The sequence below is a fragment of the Canis lupus genome, chromosome 3 (assembly GCF_048164855.1).
Source record: "Canis lupus baileyi chromosome 3, mCanLup2.hap1, whole genome shotgun sequence".
Classification (NCBI taxonomy): domain Eukaryota; kingdom Metazoa; phylum Chordata; class Mammalia; order Carnivora; family Canidae; genus Canis; species Canis lupus.
The window spans coordinates 30,477,482-30,494,413 of record NC_132840.1 but is presented as its reverse complement, the minus strand read 5'-3'; the positions used below and the strand labels follow the sequence as shown (position 1 = coordinate 30,494,413).

The window sequence follows — 16,932 nt, the reverse complement described above, 5'->3', positions numbered from 1 at the left end:
GCAGCTCTCAGGCTGGGCAGGAGGCTGGAGGGGCAGAGGACAGCGGTGGGTTTGCAGGGAGGGGGCACCCACACAATTAGAATGATTGGGAATGGAGAGCGGGGAGCCAGCCCTGTGACAGGGCAGGGAACAGCATTCCAGGCAGGGAACAGCATGCATGAGGGGCCCTGAGACCCGAGACATGGACGGTTCACAGAGTCAGGGCCAGCCGTCCTGGTGCTGGGTGGGAGGGATAACTGGGACAACCCTCTCGGTGGCTTAGCAGTCATTTCAAAGGCTGCCCACGTCCTTGGCCAAGACCCAGCAACTCCACTACGGGAATTTTTTTACTGTGAAAAACCGTCAGAGATGCGCAGCAAGATTCCACCAGCAGTGGCTGCTTGGCGGCAGACCTCTGGGGTACTCTGATTTTCTATTGTGTTTCTTTCTGTTTTACTTTATAGTCAATAAATATAAAGATACACATTAGAAAAAAAAAAAAGCTTGTTTTCAGGACTTTTCTGTCTCTCCCAGACTATTGCATAATCCCCATCTCCAACGCCAAGTTCCTTCATAGGCCGCTAGGCTTCATCTCTTTAAAACACAAAGATCAGTGGGTGACTCGGCTGAAAAAGCTCCACACCACTGACCCCTCTGCTCCTTCCCCCTGTCTCCAGGTCGAAACCCGAGCTCCAGAAACAGGTATTCAGTGTCTCTCAGTCTCCTGCCTCCTTTTCAGCTATTTTTCTGGCAGCTTTTCCAGGATCTTCTCCTGCCACCTGCCCCATGAAGCTCTCAGGTTCTCTCTCTTTTTTTTTTTTTTTTAAAGATTTTATTTATTTATTCACGAGAGAGAGAGAGAGAGAGAGAGAGAGAGGCAGAGACACAGGCAGAAGGAGAAGCAGGCTCCATGCAGGGAGCCCAACGTGGGACTCGATCTCAGGTCTCCAGGATCACGCCCTGGGCTGAAGGAAGCGCTAAACCACTGGGCCACCCAGGGATCCCTCTCAGGCTCTTTTATGAACCCTCATCTTTGTGCATTCTGATCCACTTCCTGGGATGCCAACCTTCATATGTTTCTTTTTGGGAACTCCTACCCATCCTTTGAAACCTTTTCCAAATGCCCCCCATGGTAATAACATCACTCCAGGTTTGAAACCCCAGTGCTTTCAGGATATAGTCCAAATGTCTTAGCATGGGTCCTGCTTGCCACTCCTTCCTCGTCTTCTGCCCCCCTGCACCTTCATCCTCTCCCACTCCACCCTGTGTCCCCTGCACTGTGTTTTGCATTTTCACTGGTGACCTCCCTGCACTGTTCTCTCTCTGGTCTTTGATGCCACAGCCAATTCCAGCCTGCAGGAAGGTCAGGGTGCGCCAGTAGGCTTGGCATTCAGCCCGGGAGTGCCTGATGTTTCTTCACCAGCTCAAGTGACTTCGAGATGAATCCAGCTGGAAGTAATTGTTTAGATTAAGCCCATTACCCTTAATAAATAATTAACCTGTCAGATGTAAGACACTTAGGAAAAAGCCTGTTCCTCTGCTCAGACTGAACGTGCTCAGGACAAAGGTTTACCACTGGGGTTCTGAGCTCCTTCCAAATGGCCAATTAAATTCAGATAGGTTTGGCTGCATGGAGGCAGGATTTATGCTGGCAGGTGGGGCTGCTGTTTCTGGGCGGAGGGTCTGAGGGGCAGAGGGGAGGGCGTCCCCAGGGTCTCGGGCAGCTGACCTCTGGATTCCCATCAGCACATCATGTGCGGAGGCTGCAGGGGCCCTCTCTGTGGTCCAGCTCCTGATTGTCTGTGGCTTGAAGGGCAGAGGGTAGAGGGCAGAGGTGAGGGTTCAGCATCTCCCCAGAGCTTGTCCCCCTCCCGTACTGATGAGACATCTGTGCTCTTAGACCCCAGGGATGCTGGACCCCTGGGCTCTACCTGGGATCACCCACTCGACAATCCAGAGGCAGGATCTTGGTTTACAGGTGACGCACACCTGCAGGAGGCTGCTGTCTGAGGTCACGGTTCAGACTGTGGCCTTGGAGGCAGACCGGCCTGGCACCAAAGCCTGGGTCTCCTGCTTGCCTGCTCCCTGGCTTCGGTGAGTTTGTGTTGTCAGAGGTGACACTGCAGGTGGATGGCAGTTCAAGGAGAAGTGTCTATGCCATGCCAGGCTCACAACCAATATGGGAGCACCTGGCCTGGGCCTGCACTCTGCTTTCTTCGGGGGAAATGTTGATGGAGCTCCAAGAAATGGCTGCCCCAGACCAGGTCAACCAGCTTCTACAGGTGGATTCCTTCGGGGACTGTGAGGAAACCTATCCAGGGCTTGCAGCCAGCCCCATCTTCTCTCTTGCACCCTGGTCCCCCCACCCCCCCCTTTGCATAAACAGCACGGTCGGCTGGGTGGGCTCAAGGTCAGGACGAATGTGTAGAGGGGGCCAAGGAAGTGCTGGGCTCATGGCAGCCAGGATGGATCCACTCCCCGAGCCCCAGTGAGGGCATGGACATCTCTGCGAGAGGGGGAGACGCCTTGGTCCCAGGAGAGCAGACGTGGCACCGGTGTCCTGCTGGGCAAACCTGATTCACAGGGCTCTGTTGGCCAGGAACACCTCCCTACTACCTGGCAGCTCTTTAGGGGATGATGGCAATTTGTGTATGTAAATTCGACAGCGCACACCGAGTCAACTCATACACATTAGTTTGTTTGAATTTCATGACTCCTTGGCAGAGGGACAACTGTAACTATTTATGAATTATAATAATGTCGATTTAATAACAGCGGTAAGGACATGACAGCTATGATGTGACGGCGGATGGCATCGCTGGGTCTGTAGAGATGCCTGCGTCCTGGGGTTCTTGTCACTCCCCTTAGCGCTGAGGAGGCCGAGGGTGCAGAGTGTGGGCATTGCCCTGGGGCCAGGGACCCAGGCCCCGTTTCTGCTCAGACGGTCCAGTGGGCATCCATTTGTCCATCTTCACCTTGATGAGGGTGTGGGGAAGGTTCAGGTCCCCCTGGACTCCGAGGGCTGCAGCCCGGCCAGAGGCTGCCCTGACCTGCCTCACCTGTTGCCAGGGCAAGTGCGCTGGGCAGGGACACTCCGGCTCCCAACTTCTGCCGCTTTCTGGTGGAAACAAATAGGACAGTGGGTGAATTATTTGCTGCCTTCTCTGCATAAATCAGAGGCATAATGTAGCTGCCAGGCCTCTCACGCTGCAGTGTGAGCAAGGCAATTAGCTTGAAAATTGAATTGATGTGCATTGATTTTTTTTAATAAAGTTATTGTAATATATTCACTTGTTAGAATCCAGGGCTGAAAATAGACATTTTGTTTCTGATTATGGGGCCTGTCCCTATAAATCACCGGGGACGGCAGGAATGAAACCCCTCATTTCACATCATCGTTTCCTATTAGGTCCCAAACGCCCATCGCAGGACTGTTTTCCTTCTCCTGGTCAGCGGCTTCACACACTTGGAACCCCCTGAGGTCTTTTCCCAGAAAATGGGGTGAGAATGACAGGGCCTGGGGAGCAGGGCCTGAAGGTAGGGCCGGGTTGGCTGTGGTGGCCGTGGAGAGGTCCCTCAGCTCCTGGGCTTGGCTGTGTGGGTTCGGCTCCAGGATGGGGACAGTGCAGAGCTGGCAGGAGCCCCGTGAGCCCTAAGGTAGGAGGCACTGAGCAAACAGGAAGAAGGTGTGGTTAATGGTGTGTGGCTCATAGGGCTCTGGGGATACCCAGAGTCACGTCCCTAATCCCAGAACCACAGAGGACTGGACGATCAAGGAGCTCCCCGACCAGGGTGAGAGGCTGGGGCCCCGAGGGACTCTCAGGTCCCTGTGTGGCCTCCAGAGGGCATAGTCGCCTGGCCACTGCAGACCGCCTCAGCGTCACCACCTCTGGGGACTGAAGGCCACTCTGGTTTTGGGCAGATCTGCTGGTGAGAAAAGCCTTGCATGTCATGAGCCACAGTCCAGGCATCCTCTCTGTGTTGTGCCGCAGGAATGGTGGCCAGAGACTCTTCCAGAATCAACCTGACTCCAGAACTGGGGGAAAACAAGTGTATTTGAAGCCATTACACCCGCAGTGATTTGTTACAGCAGCCGCGGGAAGCTAACATACTGTTCATTGATTCATTTGCCGCTGCCACAGGCCCCTTGTTGGGCAGGACCTGGTGTAGCCCTGGCCACAGGGCCCTAGAGCATGCAGGAACGTCAGACGTGCCTCCTCGCAGGGTCAGCAGCCTCATCCTGACCCTGGACAAGACAGGGGCTCACGGGCCTCTCCCGATGTCCCTTCCCCTCTGGAGCGGCCTCTGCTTCTCGTCTGAGGGCCAGGCTCAGGCCCCCTCCTCATTTTCATGAGAATAAAATCATTCCCCAGAGAACTTGAGTGGAAGATGGGGCCTGGTTCTGAGACCCTGTGGGGCTTTCCCATCTCCCTGACCTGGGATTGGAAGCTGATTAGGAAGCCAACTTGGGGCCGATAGGACAGGAGACGTGCACAGAATGAGTCCTTGTGGCCCTCGCCTTGGAGGGGGTGAGTGTGTGGGGGGAAGAGGATCTTCAGGGGGGTGAGGGGTCCGAGCCCTCTTTCCTGCAGCAGGAAAGAGGGTCCCGCCACCCGGACTCGGCGCTGGCAGCCTCTGAGTGTGTTCCTGGGGCAGTTTGTACTGAGAGGCAGCCTGGGTTCTCCATCTGTCTGTCTCTCCTTCTGTATCTATCTTTTTTTTTTTAAGATTTTATTTATTTATTTGAGAGAGAGAGAGAGAGCATGAGCAGGGGGAGGGGCAGAGGGAGAAGCAGACTCCCCGCTGAGCAGGGAGCCCAACGTGGGGCTTGATCCCAGGACCCTGAGATCATGATCTGAGCTGAAGGAAGATGCTTCACCAACTGAGCCACTTGAGGCGCCAACTGAGGGGCCCCATCCTCCTCCCTATCTTTGTTTCTCTGTCTCTGTGTAAAGCATGAAGATGCTGGACCTCAGGGGATGTTCCCACCTGGGCAAGAGGGTCTGGTTGCTCTGTCCTGTGAGGGGCCCTGGCCATGTGCCTGGGCCTTGGCTCCGGGGCTCTGGGTGGCTTTGCAAAGCCTTAGAGCCTTGTCCGGAAGGCAGGGCCAGCAGAGGGCCCCCCTGAAGCCCGGTGGGAGTGAGTGTGTGCGCAGAGCCCAGCACCAGGCTGCCCCAGCACCGGCTGTGAACAATGGTGTCCACGGCTACTGGCTGTGGTTGCCGGCCTCTGCACAGCTCATCTTCCATTCCGCTGTCCCTCATTCTTTTAGGTGGCCCTGGGCTTGGCCTCAGCGTCCTATTTCCCTGCGACCTGTTGATGGTCAGCTGAGGCATGACTAGGACAGGCTGGTCCAGCCCATGGCAGCGGAGAGGGCTCTGGCTGTGGCAGTGCTGGGGGACCCGCTCCTGCAGCCCCAGGCCTGCTACATCCCTCCAGCTCCCAAGCCCAGAGGGAGCGGCTGGCTCTGCCTACAGCCTCAGCTCAGCCACTGCACCAGCTCCTGCCCTGAGTCCTCTGTGTTTGGAGTAGACTGACAGCCATGGTCACAGCTTTTCATCAAGGCACATCCCTGGGAGATGCTGTGCAGGCATCATTATTGTGTCCATGTGTCGGATGAGTAAACAGAGGTCCACAGTGGCCCAGAGCCACACAGTGCCTGATGAGGGTCTCCCCACAAGTAGACCATAGCATTTTTCTGGAAGGATGATGTGAGGGGTGGAGAGGTCAGTGACGGAGAAGGTGACTGCTGATCCGACTGCCCGTGGCCCCAGAAAGCAGTACATATGGCTCCAGCACCACCAAGCTCACTTTGGGACAATGGGGCCATTCTTGGCAGCAAAGCAACCAGCTTTAGAAGAGAAAATGAAAGGGAAGAAGAGGGATTCTTGGAAGGACATGAGCTAGCTTGTGGAAAGTGAGATGCAGCTGACGGACCAGGCCCCCCCCCCTCCCCAGGATGGACCCAGGACTCCCGCATGTGGGCTCAAGGCGTCTTGTGCTCAAGTCCCAATCCTGGGCAGGTGTCATATGGCCACACTTGGCCCAGGCCCCCTCCTTGCCCACAGGGCTGACAGCTGCACGAAATGGGGGAAGGGTGGTTTCCCCCAAGGTACTGTTCCCTGAGGAGGGACACGGGGGCTGCTTTGCCAAATGGGCACAGAGCCTCCACATAACCGTGGAACTCCTCACTCACTGCTTCATGCATTCATCATCCATTTGTTCAGCAGAGGGGCATGGAGGGTATGCTCTCAGGGGTGGGAGCCCGGGGGAGCAAGGGGCTGCCGTGCACTGAGGGATGGTCACTCTGGGGCGCCTCTGCTTCAAGGTGAAGATGCCTGTACCTGAGAAGTGGGTGTCCTGGAGACTAGTGGGAGGTATTCTGCTCATGTGTTTACATAATGGCAGGTGGCAGGGGTCCTGGTAGTCATCGCGATGGTAAGTGACGACCTAGGGATTCGAGAAGGGGAGAAGCATCGCCTCAGACCATGCCGACCACTCAGGAGCAGCAGGAGTCGAGGAGCGTCGCCAGCGGAGCCTAACACATCTCGGCCGAGTGGCTGCTGGGCCAGGAGACAGGTTGTGCTAGCCCAAGTGGGCAACACTAGAAGTTGGCACACAGCAGGAAAAATGTAGATAGACCCCAAGAAGGCTTCCCAATTGTAAGAGTGTCTGGTTGTGAGATAATTATCAAGGTGGGCTGTGCTGTGGACTGTGCTCCTCTCTCTCCAGCTTCCAATGTTGAATCCCTAACCACCAGGTGCCCATGTGGAGCGGTGGGACCTTTGATCAGTGATGCGGTCAGGAGAGTAGAGTCACAGGCAGGATTAGTGCCCCCTTAAGAAGAGGAAGAAGCATGAGAGCTCTCCCTGTGTGCATGTGCCCGGGAAAGGCCACTTGGATACAAACCAGGAAGGTGTCTGTCTGCAAACCAGAATCTGGGGGGGGGGGGGGGGGAGGGCTGTAGATCAATCTCATGCTTCCTCAAGTCCAGATCTGTTTGTGTGCAAGCTACCCAGTCTATGGTATTTTGTTATGCAGCCTGAACGAAGGCTGCAAAATACCCTTTCTGAACCTTTAAAGAAGCCATGTGTCTGGAACAGGGGCTGGAAGCACAGCGTGGGCACGTACCCCTCCCTGGAGCCTCGAGGGTCTGCAGCGTGTGGGGCTGAGGGCTTGGCTGGTCTGGGCACAGGGAACCCGTGGAGTGCCACCTGGCAGGGGAGGGACCGGACAGCACCCTTGGAGGGCAGGGGGACCCTGGATCTTCTGTCTACTGAGGAGGAAAGCTGTGTCGACGCGTCTTGTGATCCCAGTGCCATGTGCCCCTCCGAAATGCCACAAAATTGTGAAAGTATAGAATGTGGCCAGACTCCATTTATCTTGCTGAAAGTGTCCCTGTTCTTGACACGCTCTATAAGGGCACGCTTTTAAATGAAAACAAGGCTTTGAGCAAAACCCTATTTGTTTACAACAACCTGTGGAGCCATGAAGATGGGATTTTGACTAATGGGCACAAACTTTGTGTGCGCAGAAGTGTTCAATTATGGATGAACTAATTACACCAGTGTGTCGGGCTGGGATTGCCGGGACGTCTACGCTTCACCTCCGACGGGGCCCCAGCCCACTGGTTAGGATAATTAATGAAACCTTGTTCCTGCCTGTTTTGCCAGGCACAAATAATCACTTAATTTCATGATTCTGCATCCATCAGGCAGCAGGGTGCATCCCAGAGGCTCTCCGCCAATGGCAGGTGCAGGAGAGATTTCTGGACCTGTCGGACGTCTGCTTGTTCATGGTGCTTGGGCTGGACATGCCGACTCTGGGTTTCACGAAAGCCACGGGTGAGCGTGTGCTGGCAGGAGCCCCCTCCTTCCCGTTGGCAGCAAGGACCTCTGCCGAGCTTTGTGGAGGTGTCATGTGGGTCCGTGTCTGTGGGTCTCCTCTGTAACCAGCAGACAGCATTTTAGGATATGGAAGGTGGGGTCCTCAGAGCCACTTTCCTACAAAGAGAGGAGGCTCCTCCATCCCCTGTCTCTGGAATGTGGCCAAGGCTCAGAGGTATTGTTGGCTTTTTTTTTTTTTTTCCATCTGAGGGCGTGAGTCAGGCAATTATACTCTAGGAAGGTTCTTCCTTTCCCTCAGCTTCCTGGAGAAACAGAAGTAAATTGTCTTTATTTTTTAAATTTACAAGTTAATAAAAGCAGCTAATCGATGTGAGGCATTCTCCGTGTCTGGACGTCTTGCTTTCCTTGCTGGGAGTTGCTCAGATAGTGACTTTGGGCAGAGGGGAGTACATAATTCATGCAATCTCCCAATGCCAGTGAACGTCAGAGCCTCACAGTCTGTGCTCTGAGCTGTTCATTATACCTCCTACAGGGCAACTGAGGCAGCATCCAGCATGAAAGTGACCAAGCTCCCTCTTCCCTTTGCGTTACTTCCAACCAAGAAGAGAACCTCGTGTGACCCAGGCTTCACGTCCCCTATGGAAGCCACAACAAGGCAAATATTCAAGGCACGTGTGTGTGTGTGTGTGTGTGTGTGTGTGTGTGTGTGTTCTGAAAGTTAAAAACCAGTAGACTGTGCCTGCATTTTTGCAACTGTGTAAACATATGTCTGCACAGCCATGTAGTGTACTATACTTGCAATTTCTTTTCTGTAGAGATTTATGTTTCCTGGAGATTTCTTTCTTTTTTCTCTTGCATGATTTGTCATTAGCATAACCTTGCTTTCTTTCGTCTCTCTGTAATATTAACAAATCTCTGGACTCTCACTTAAAAAAAAAAAAAAAGAAACTCCTTCAAAGTTCTTTCTTCCAGAATCTGCAGGTGGTCTTGTGCACACCCTAGGGTGGCAGCTGCATCGCCTGTATCAGCTGGAAACACCCCTGCATCTTGGCCACTGAGTTCTCCTTCCCCTTTTCCTTCCCTGTAGCCCACATCCTCAACTAACCTTTTTATTAATACACTTTCAGCTTCAAAATGAATTTAGGTGCACGGAAAGGTTGTGAACGTGGTACTCAGAGTTCCCACGTACCTACCTCCCCTATTAGTAACATCAATGTGGTATGTTTACCACAGTTAATGAACCAACACAGATAAATGTCATTTTAAATGAAAGTGCATGCTTCCCTCCTCCCCCCCCCCCCCCCCGATTTCCTTAGTTTTAACCTAATGTTCTTCTTCCCTCTTTCAGGACTCCATCCTAGAAGCCATATGACATTTAGTCACTGTGTCTCCTTAGGCTTCTCTTGGCAGTGACAGTTTCTCAGGCTTCCCTTACTTTTGGCGACCTTGATAATTCTCTGGAGGATTGGTCAGATATTTCATAGACTGTCCCTCATCTGGATTCATTTGGTGTTTTTCTCATGGTCAGACTGGGTGATGGGTTTCTGGAGGAGGTGCAGTGCCCTTCCCATCACATCGTGTCAGGATGCACGCTGTCAACATGACTCACCACTGCGACTGTGACCTTGACACTGGGTGAAGTCCTGTTGGTCAGATGGCCTCCCCACTGGAAAGTTACCCTATGGCGTTAGTTTTATTTATATGGTGGTCTATATTATGCTTCCAATTGTCCCTTTGGAAATTGCTTCATCTGGCAGTGTCCACTGGGCAGGGCAGCCTGGAGGTGGCACCATGACATGAATTTGACTCACTCTGGCCCTTTGGTGACCTTTGGCTTTGTGCCTTGTGTTCTTTGGTTGACATTTTATTCCTTCTCTACTGCTTCTTCTGATTGTTTTTTTTTTTTTTTTTTCCCTAGGACTCTTAGCATTACTCATGTCAGGACAGAGTCATAGGGCAGTGGCCAGTCCCCTCGGGGAGCACTGCTCTTGCACATCGCAGAGTATTAGGTGGTTTCATTCCACTGCCATTAGCCACATGCCGAACACTGATGTTCCAACCATCTGGCCACTGGGAGGATAACTGGCTGAGACAGCAAATACCGTGATTGCAAGAAGGCCCGGCTGATCCTGCTGGTGAGCTGGATGCATGGCCCTCCTCCCCGGCCCTTGCATTGCACTGAGGTCCCTCTGCATCCTGTGTGTGCTTCCTACAAAGGGCCCTGTTCCCTGCAGGGACACTGGCTGTCTCCCTCAGGAGAGAGTGGGGCCACATGGGGATGTCAGTGCATTTCCAGAACAGTGATCTTCTTGGAGCTTTTTTCCTACACAGATGGGTATTTCTCGGTTCTGATCTAATTGAAAATATTAGGAGCTAATGCTACTGAGCCCTCGCCAGGCATTTGGCACATCCACAGCTGGCTCACCACAGTCCTGGGTGTTTGCAGCTACTTCTTAGCTCCTTTGCTAGGGGAGAGACTGAGGCTCACAGGCGGGGAGTGTTGTACCCAGTGTCTACAGCTAGTCACCTGTGGAGTTGGCATTCTAACCTGCTCCAAGGGACTGCAGTGTGTTTGCTTGCTGTGTAAGGCTGTTACAATGTCCTCCTTCTGCAGCCCGTCTGTGCACCAACCCAGGCCCATCCAGGACACTGTGGCATTGCAGTGGCCAGCTCCTGTGGGATGCTCAGAGCCCCTCCATTATGGAGCGAAGGTCCTGCAGTCCAGCCCTGAGGGGCTCCAGGACCCAAATGGCAGCCTCAGAGATCAGTGGTCATGCAGACATGGTAGGTACTCATGAATGGTGGCTGTGCTGCTCCCGTGGATGGGAGCTCTTGGCAGGATGGGGAGAGGAAGATTTCATGAGACACTGGGGGCTGCTGCTGAGGCCGAATGGTGAAGGACAAGGACAGGTTTCCCCCATGGTTGCACCTCTGGAGTGAGAATCAGGGCCAGAAGCCAGCAGCAGTGACACATGCCTGCACCTGCCAAGAAAATGATGTGACCAGTAGGGAAATGGCACTGAGAGGCTCTGTGTGGGAGGTGAAAGGTCGTGAGAGGCTGGCTGGGATTTTCTCCCACTGGTGGCCATGGGCGGGTGACTCTGAGCCTCATGTTGCTCATCTGTAAAATGGGGCAACAGCAGGACTTCCCCAAAGTGGTGATCATGGTGTCAGTGTGATGACTGCCCCGGTGGGGGAGAGGAGGGCAGGGAGAAACCAGGTGCAAAGGCGTGTAGACAGATGGGAAGGCTCAGCACTGTCCCCTTCTGCTCTGTTCCCCTGGGCGTCTTCCAGCTGACACCTGCCTGTCAGGGCTGGGGCACTCTGGTGTACAATTGCACTCTGGTGTACAATTCCAGCTCCCCGTCATGCTTGCCATCTCAAGGGACAGAATCGAGATAGACAAGGGCAATTCAGCTCTTCACATGCACAGTGGACGAAGGTCTGGGCAGGGCTGGGCTCAGCCTGCATCCTGTATTTTATACACACAAACACACACCCCTTTCCTCACCATCTTCTCACAGAGTAAATGACAGTGTGCTTTCTGCAGAGAAGGGGCAGCTGCTCTGCAGCCAGTCAGTGTGCCGGAGGAGCTTCCAGTGTGTTCAAGGAGAGGCAGCGAAGCACCTGCTGGGTGCTTGCTCCTCGTAGCACCTGTGTGGTGCTGGACTGGTCCCTGCCTTTGAGAAATGTGCAGTCTGGGAACCACACGAGGACGACGCGTCCTGTCGCCGTGTGCTTGTAGGTGGGCATCTATGTTTGTGACAGTATGCAAGCAGGTGACTGGGGATGCAGTGTCAGCCTGTGAGGCTGCCTGAAGACGAGTTGCAAGGTCCTCTTTCTAAGCAGGGCACTTCTGGTGATAACAGATGCTCCGGAGAACGTCAGCGAGGTGAGCAGTCACCTTGCACGGCCCCACTGTGATATTAAACAGCCCCAGTGACTCCAACACGTGAATGAAAACTACGTCTCTCCAGTGAAGGAAAGCAAAATCCTAATGGATTTGTTCTCAAATTGCGTACTATTGTCGAACACAGGGAAATGTCAGAGTAATGAACACTTGTATAAATAGTGCACTCTAGCCATTACTTCGGAGGTGCATTTTTCAACTAATTAAGACCATTGGGGATGGCAGAGATGTGCACTGTGGTGATTTCTCGCAAAGGTTGGATTTTGATACACCAACAGGTGGCAAGTCCTCAGCCGCCTATCTCTCCATACATCTCTGGAAGAAGCAAAAGAAACTTCTCCAATTGTCCTGAAAACACCCCAAGGTCAGCAGGACAGAGCAGAGTTCCTGTCCACCCTTCCTGGTGAGAGAGTGGGTTTCCTCCCTCGACTTTGAATGGATAGTTCCCGAGGCCCAGAATGTGGGGTGGCTGTCCTGTGTCATTTACACTAGATTCTCATGTCAGGTGCTCAGGTGCTTGATATGCCTCCTGAGAGAAAGAGTGACAGAGAGAGATGGGCTGGGAAGAAGGAAGGGAGGGGGGTAAGAAAGGGAGAGAGAGAGAGAAAGAGAGAGAGAGATAAAGGCACTAAGCACTTTGCAGGAGACAGCCACCACCGTGCATTCATAGGCTTGGGGGAGGGAGAAGGGAGGAGTGTTCCCACCCTGAGTGACACAGAGAAGTCCTCCTGGCTTCAGAGCATCCTCACGTCCAGTGCCGGCCACACTTAACTACCCCCTCTTACACCAATGGGACAGAAGGCCAGTCACCCCAGGGCTTGTGTGAGCCCTGAAAAGGTGGGTGACCCCCTTGGCTGAGCCACTTTCTCTTGCTGTGGCAAGGCAAGAAGGCCCTGCCCTCCCTCACTCTTGCGGCCCCCAGACCCAGCACCTCCTCCTGCTCCCACCTGGTGGGTCCCAGCTTGCTTGGGCCTGAGGCCGATGTGATTGCATCTTCATTTTACCAGTGTTTTCATGGCCACTGCTCCTGGCAATATGAGGCTGGCAATAAAAATAATTTATTGGAGGGATGTTGATAAAGCCTTGCTTATTGCAAACAGTAAATTAAAGTGAGCGCTGCCACCTTTCTTTCCCACCCAGGGAACAATAACCACTCGCGGTGAACTCAAAGGGGAAGGGGAACAAGATATAGGACAATCGTTCAACTTCACCCGTCTTACCAGCAACCTCATAAAAATTAAGGAATAATTTTTCAAAGAGATAAGGGCTGTAGGGACACGGAAAATCAAAACAACCAAATTGTTCCTGCCCGGAGGAGGTGCATGTGGGACGGGAAGGGATTTCTTTTCCCATTTTTAATTTACGAGAACCTTGTAAACTACAAATTAAAGGAGCAATAGTGATTCAGAAGGCTTGATTCATTAAGCCTTTATTTACCTTTAATGCCTCCAAAGAAAAATAATTTGGTTACTGAACATGAGTTATGGGCTCAGAGCTGACATCTTCCCACACAAATCTCTGGGCTGCTTCGGGGTGGGGCCGCTGTGTACTGAGCAGAGGTGGCAGCTAATAGCAAGCACTTGCTTCCCAACAATTGTTGGGGTGATTGTTCGGAAGTGAGCTTCCGGGGGTGGAGGTGGTGATTCAAGTGGGATGGCTGCTCCCGCGTTTGGTCCTCAGGCCTAGACGTGGAAACAACTGTGAGGAACACATGCTGGCCAATTCTGGGACTGTTTCAAATTTGTGTGCCTTTTCCTGAGAAGCCTGAGTGTGTGGTCAGCACTCATAAACAGCAAACAGTAGGAGCCCAATAAATATGTTTTTAAATGAGTGAAAGAGGAAATGAATGAATAAAGGGACTTCATGCATTGCCCCCTGGTACTGGACTTCAGGGTGTGGGAGAGTCTCCATAAACACACTGCATCACTGCCTACGGGACTTCTTAAAGGTGAGGTCCTGATGCCTCTGTTCCCTTCGGTCACCAGAGCATTACTGCAGCCAGGCCCCTGGCTGGAGAAGAGGTCAGGCCTGGCCCCAGCCCTGTCTGAACTTATGGCCAAATGTGACCTTTCCTTCAACAACTCATCTCTGTGGACCTATCTAGTGGCTTCTGAGGGTGAGGATGAAGTCAAGCCAGTGTACAAGTGGGGTGAAGTGCCCCCTAGAGTGTGGACATGGTGATGTATCCATTCTCCACTGCTGTGTAACAAATCACCCTGAACTGAATATACACGATGCCAGATTTTAGGTCCAGAAGTCCAGGCATGGGTCAGCTGGCTCCTCTGTTTAAGGATCTCATAAACAGACTGAGATGGAGATGTTGGTCAGGGATGGGGTGTGATCTGAAGGCTTGACTGAGGAAGGATCTACTTCCAAGCCCACTCAGTAGGTAGTGGCAGTGGTCAGTTCCTTGAGACCATTGCACTGAGGGCCTGCTTTCCTCACTGGCCATGGGCCAGAGGCTTCCCAGGGCCTTGCCACATGGCTCACAACACAGCATCTTGCTTCATGGGAACAAAGCAAGCAGAAGGGCAGGAGACAGAAAACCAGCAAGACAGACAGAAGCAAGAGTTCCTTGTGAGCCAATCCTGGAAGTGCTATCTTGTGGCTTTGCCATATTCTGTTTATTAGGAGTAAGTCCCTAGGTCCAGGCCAGACTCCAGAGGAGGGGACCAGGCCAGGGCATGAACGCCAGGTGGCAGCCCGGTTTCCTCACCTGTGATATGAGAGGGGTGATAATGCCAATTGTATAGGGTTCTTTTGACAGAACGTATGTTTTTAAAGTACTAAGTCCAGAGCTTTCTACATAATAAACCCTCAAAAACAGTGGCCCTCTTTTCTAGTGACATGATATTCCAAGAATCATTTGAAAAGCCCTGTGAAGTGATAGAATTTGTCTTAGGGACCTGGAGACTCCCCTTTAGGGATTATGAAGGTTAATTTTATGTGTCAATTTGACTAACCAGGGGATCCCCAGATTAAACATTGTTTCTGGTGTCTTTGTGAGGGTGCTTCTGTGAGGCTGGTATTTGAATTGGTGGGATCAGTAGAGAAGGTGGCCCTCCCCACTGGTGGGTGGGCATCATTCAATCCATGGAGGGCCTGAACAGAACGAAAGGGTGGAGGGAGGAGGAACTCCTTTTTGCCTGCCTGCCTGCTGAGCTGGGATGTATTTTCTTTTCTTCTGCCCTCAGACTGGGACTTACATGACTGACTCATTCTCAGATCTTCCCACTTGGACAGAACCACACCAGTAAATTTCCTGAGTCTTCAACTTGCAGATGGCAGATTGTGGTACTTCTCAGCCTTCATAATTGCATGAGCCAATTCCTTGTATATACAAATCCTATTGGTAATTTTTCTTGGGAGAACCCTGACTAATGCAATAAATCTTTCCTCTTTCCTCATGGAAACCCCCTTCCACAGCTCAATCAGAAGCACACGCTGCAAGGACTCTGCTATCAATTCCTCCTGGTATGAACCTTCTTGCTTGCATTCAGGCTTCCTCCCATTGGTACCCCAAAGGTCCTTGGACTCTGCCTGGAGAATGTCAAGCAGGAGCAGGTGGGGATCTTTCTAGAGATCCCAACTGCAGAGAATTACCAGCTCCACCTGCTTCCAAAAGGACACTGACTTCAGGGACGGTCACCACATGGAGACACTGAGAGCTTTTAGACTGAAACAAAAACATGGATTGACAATGAAGATCTCATTGCTTATCCAATACTCTTGGAATAAATCAAGTGGGAGTGCCTAGAAAAGACAGTCGAGTGTAAGGTAAATGGTCATGGTGCAGGGGTGACTCTGAGTCCTTCGTTAGAGAGCCAAGAGTTCTTTCCACTATGAACTTTTGGACTCTCTGCTGCTCTGCTTCTGCACTATGTTGGCTCATACATCCCTCTTCTTTTCTCCTTGGCATCATTGATGGATTTTATGAATGTTTCCAAAGGTGGGCTCCCAGCTTAATTGGGAGTTGGTCCTGGGCATCTTTACACACCACGTCATGGCAAAGAGGGCAGCTCTTTAGGCTCTGACTGCCATCTCACCCCATGAAAGGGGCCCATATTAGGAATGCCAGAGGAGTGTGGGCATCTGAAGTTGTGTTTTGTTTATAGTCACAGAGCTGCCCGGATCCCAGGCAAAATCCAGTTTCCCAAGTCCCAGAGATGCTGACTGTTCCTGCTTCCGTGCTCTCTCCAGAATAATTCAGACACTGCTTGGGAAGAATTCAGAGCTTCCTCAAGTCCCAGGTGGTCACAAGACTTCCTAGTGAAGACATCTATCTTGGGGAAGAAGGTTGAGGATGACATTTGAGGGGATCAGGCAAGAAATTGGTTCCTTAAAAAAACAATTGGGATCCTATTTTTGGCTTTTACTCCAACCATCTGTTATGGGCTGCATTGTCTCCCCAAATTTATATGTTGAGTTCTAACCTCTAGGAGGACCCTAAGGTGACCATATATGGGGGTAGGGGTTTTAAGGAAGCAAATAGGGTAAAGTTAGGTCACTGGGCTGGTCCCTAATCTGATGTGACTGGTGGTGCCCTAATAAGAGGAGATGGGGATACAGAAACAGACATGAGCATATGAGGACTTAGGGAGAGGAAAGTGTTCTACACACCAGGGTGAAGCCTCAGAAGAACCAGCCCTGCCCATGTCTGCCTCTCAGACTTCCAGCCTCCAGGACTGGGAGAGAGAAATCTTTGTGTTTTAAACTATCCAATCTGTGATTCTTTGTTATGGCAGCTGAAGCAGACTGATACACCATCCCAATACATACAGAAAACGAAGGACTAACATTAATTTCATTAATTCTGCTCTGGAAGTGGATATGCTTGGTGAGGTGTCCCTGATGCTTTATCACCACTGTAGGCTCAGGTGCTCTGGAACTATAGCAATACTCAGGGAGGAGGTGGCCAGGCTGGGTCTGGTCTCCCAGCCTTGACAGGCAAAGGGGATGAGGTGGTTCCTCTTGCACTGGTCTCATCTTGCTACAAACTCCCCACCTTTCTAGGAAGAACCTTTCTGGACAGGACTGGGTGTGTGCCCTGGGCTGCCTCTTGCGGTCCTCCCTGACCTGGGCTAGGGATTGGGTCTGAGCACCTTCCCCCTCCTGGCTGCTGCCATGCACACCTGATGGAGCATCTGAGGCAGAGTCTGAGCCTAGGTGTTTTTGTTTTCTTTGGATACGGGCAGC

General features: G+C 52.2%; 1 long non-coding RNA gene across 1 annotated transcript; it reads left to right on the top strand.

Annotated features, from left to right (window-relative positions):
• Positions 1-9,784: 9,784 nt before the first annotated feature.
• Positions 9,785-16,831, top strand: LOC140630201 (uncharacterized). The gene is made up of 4 exons (XR_012028016.1): positions 9,785-9,961; positions 10,441-10,610; positions 14,931-15,030; positions 15,163-16,831. It is a non-coding gene; the product is annotated as an uncharacterized lncRNA (long non-coding RNA).
• Positions 16,832-16,932: the final 101 nt, after the last annotated feature.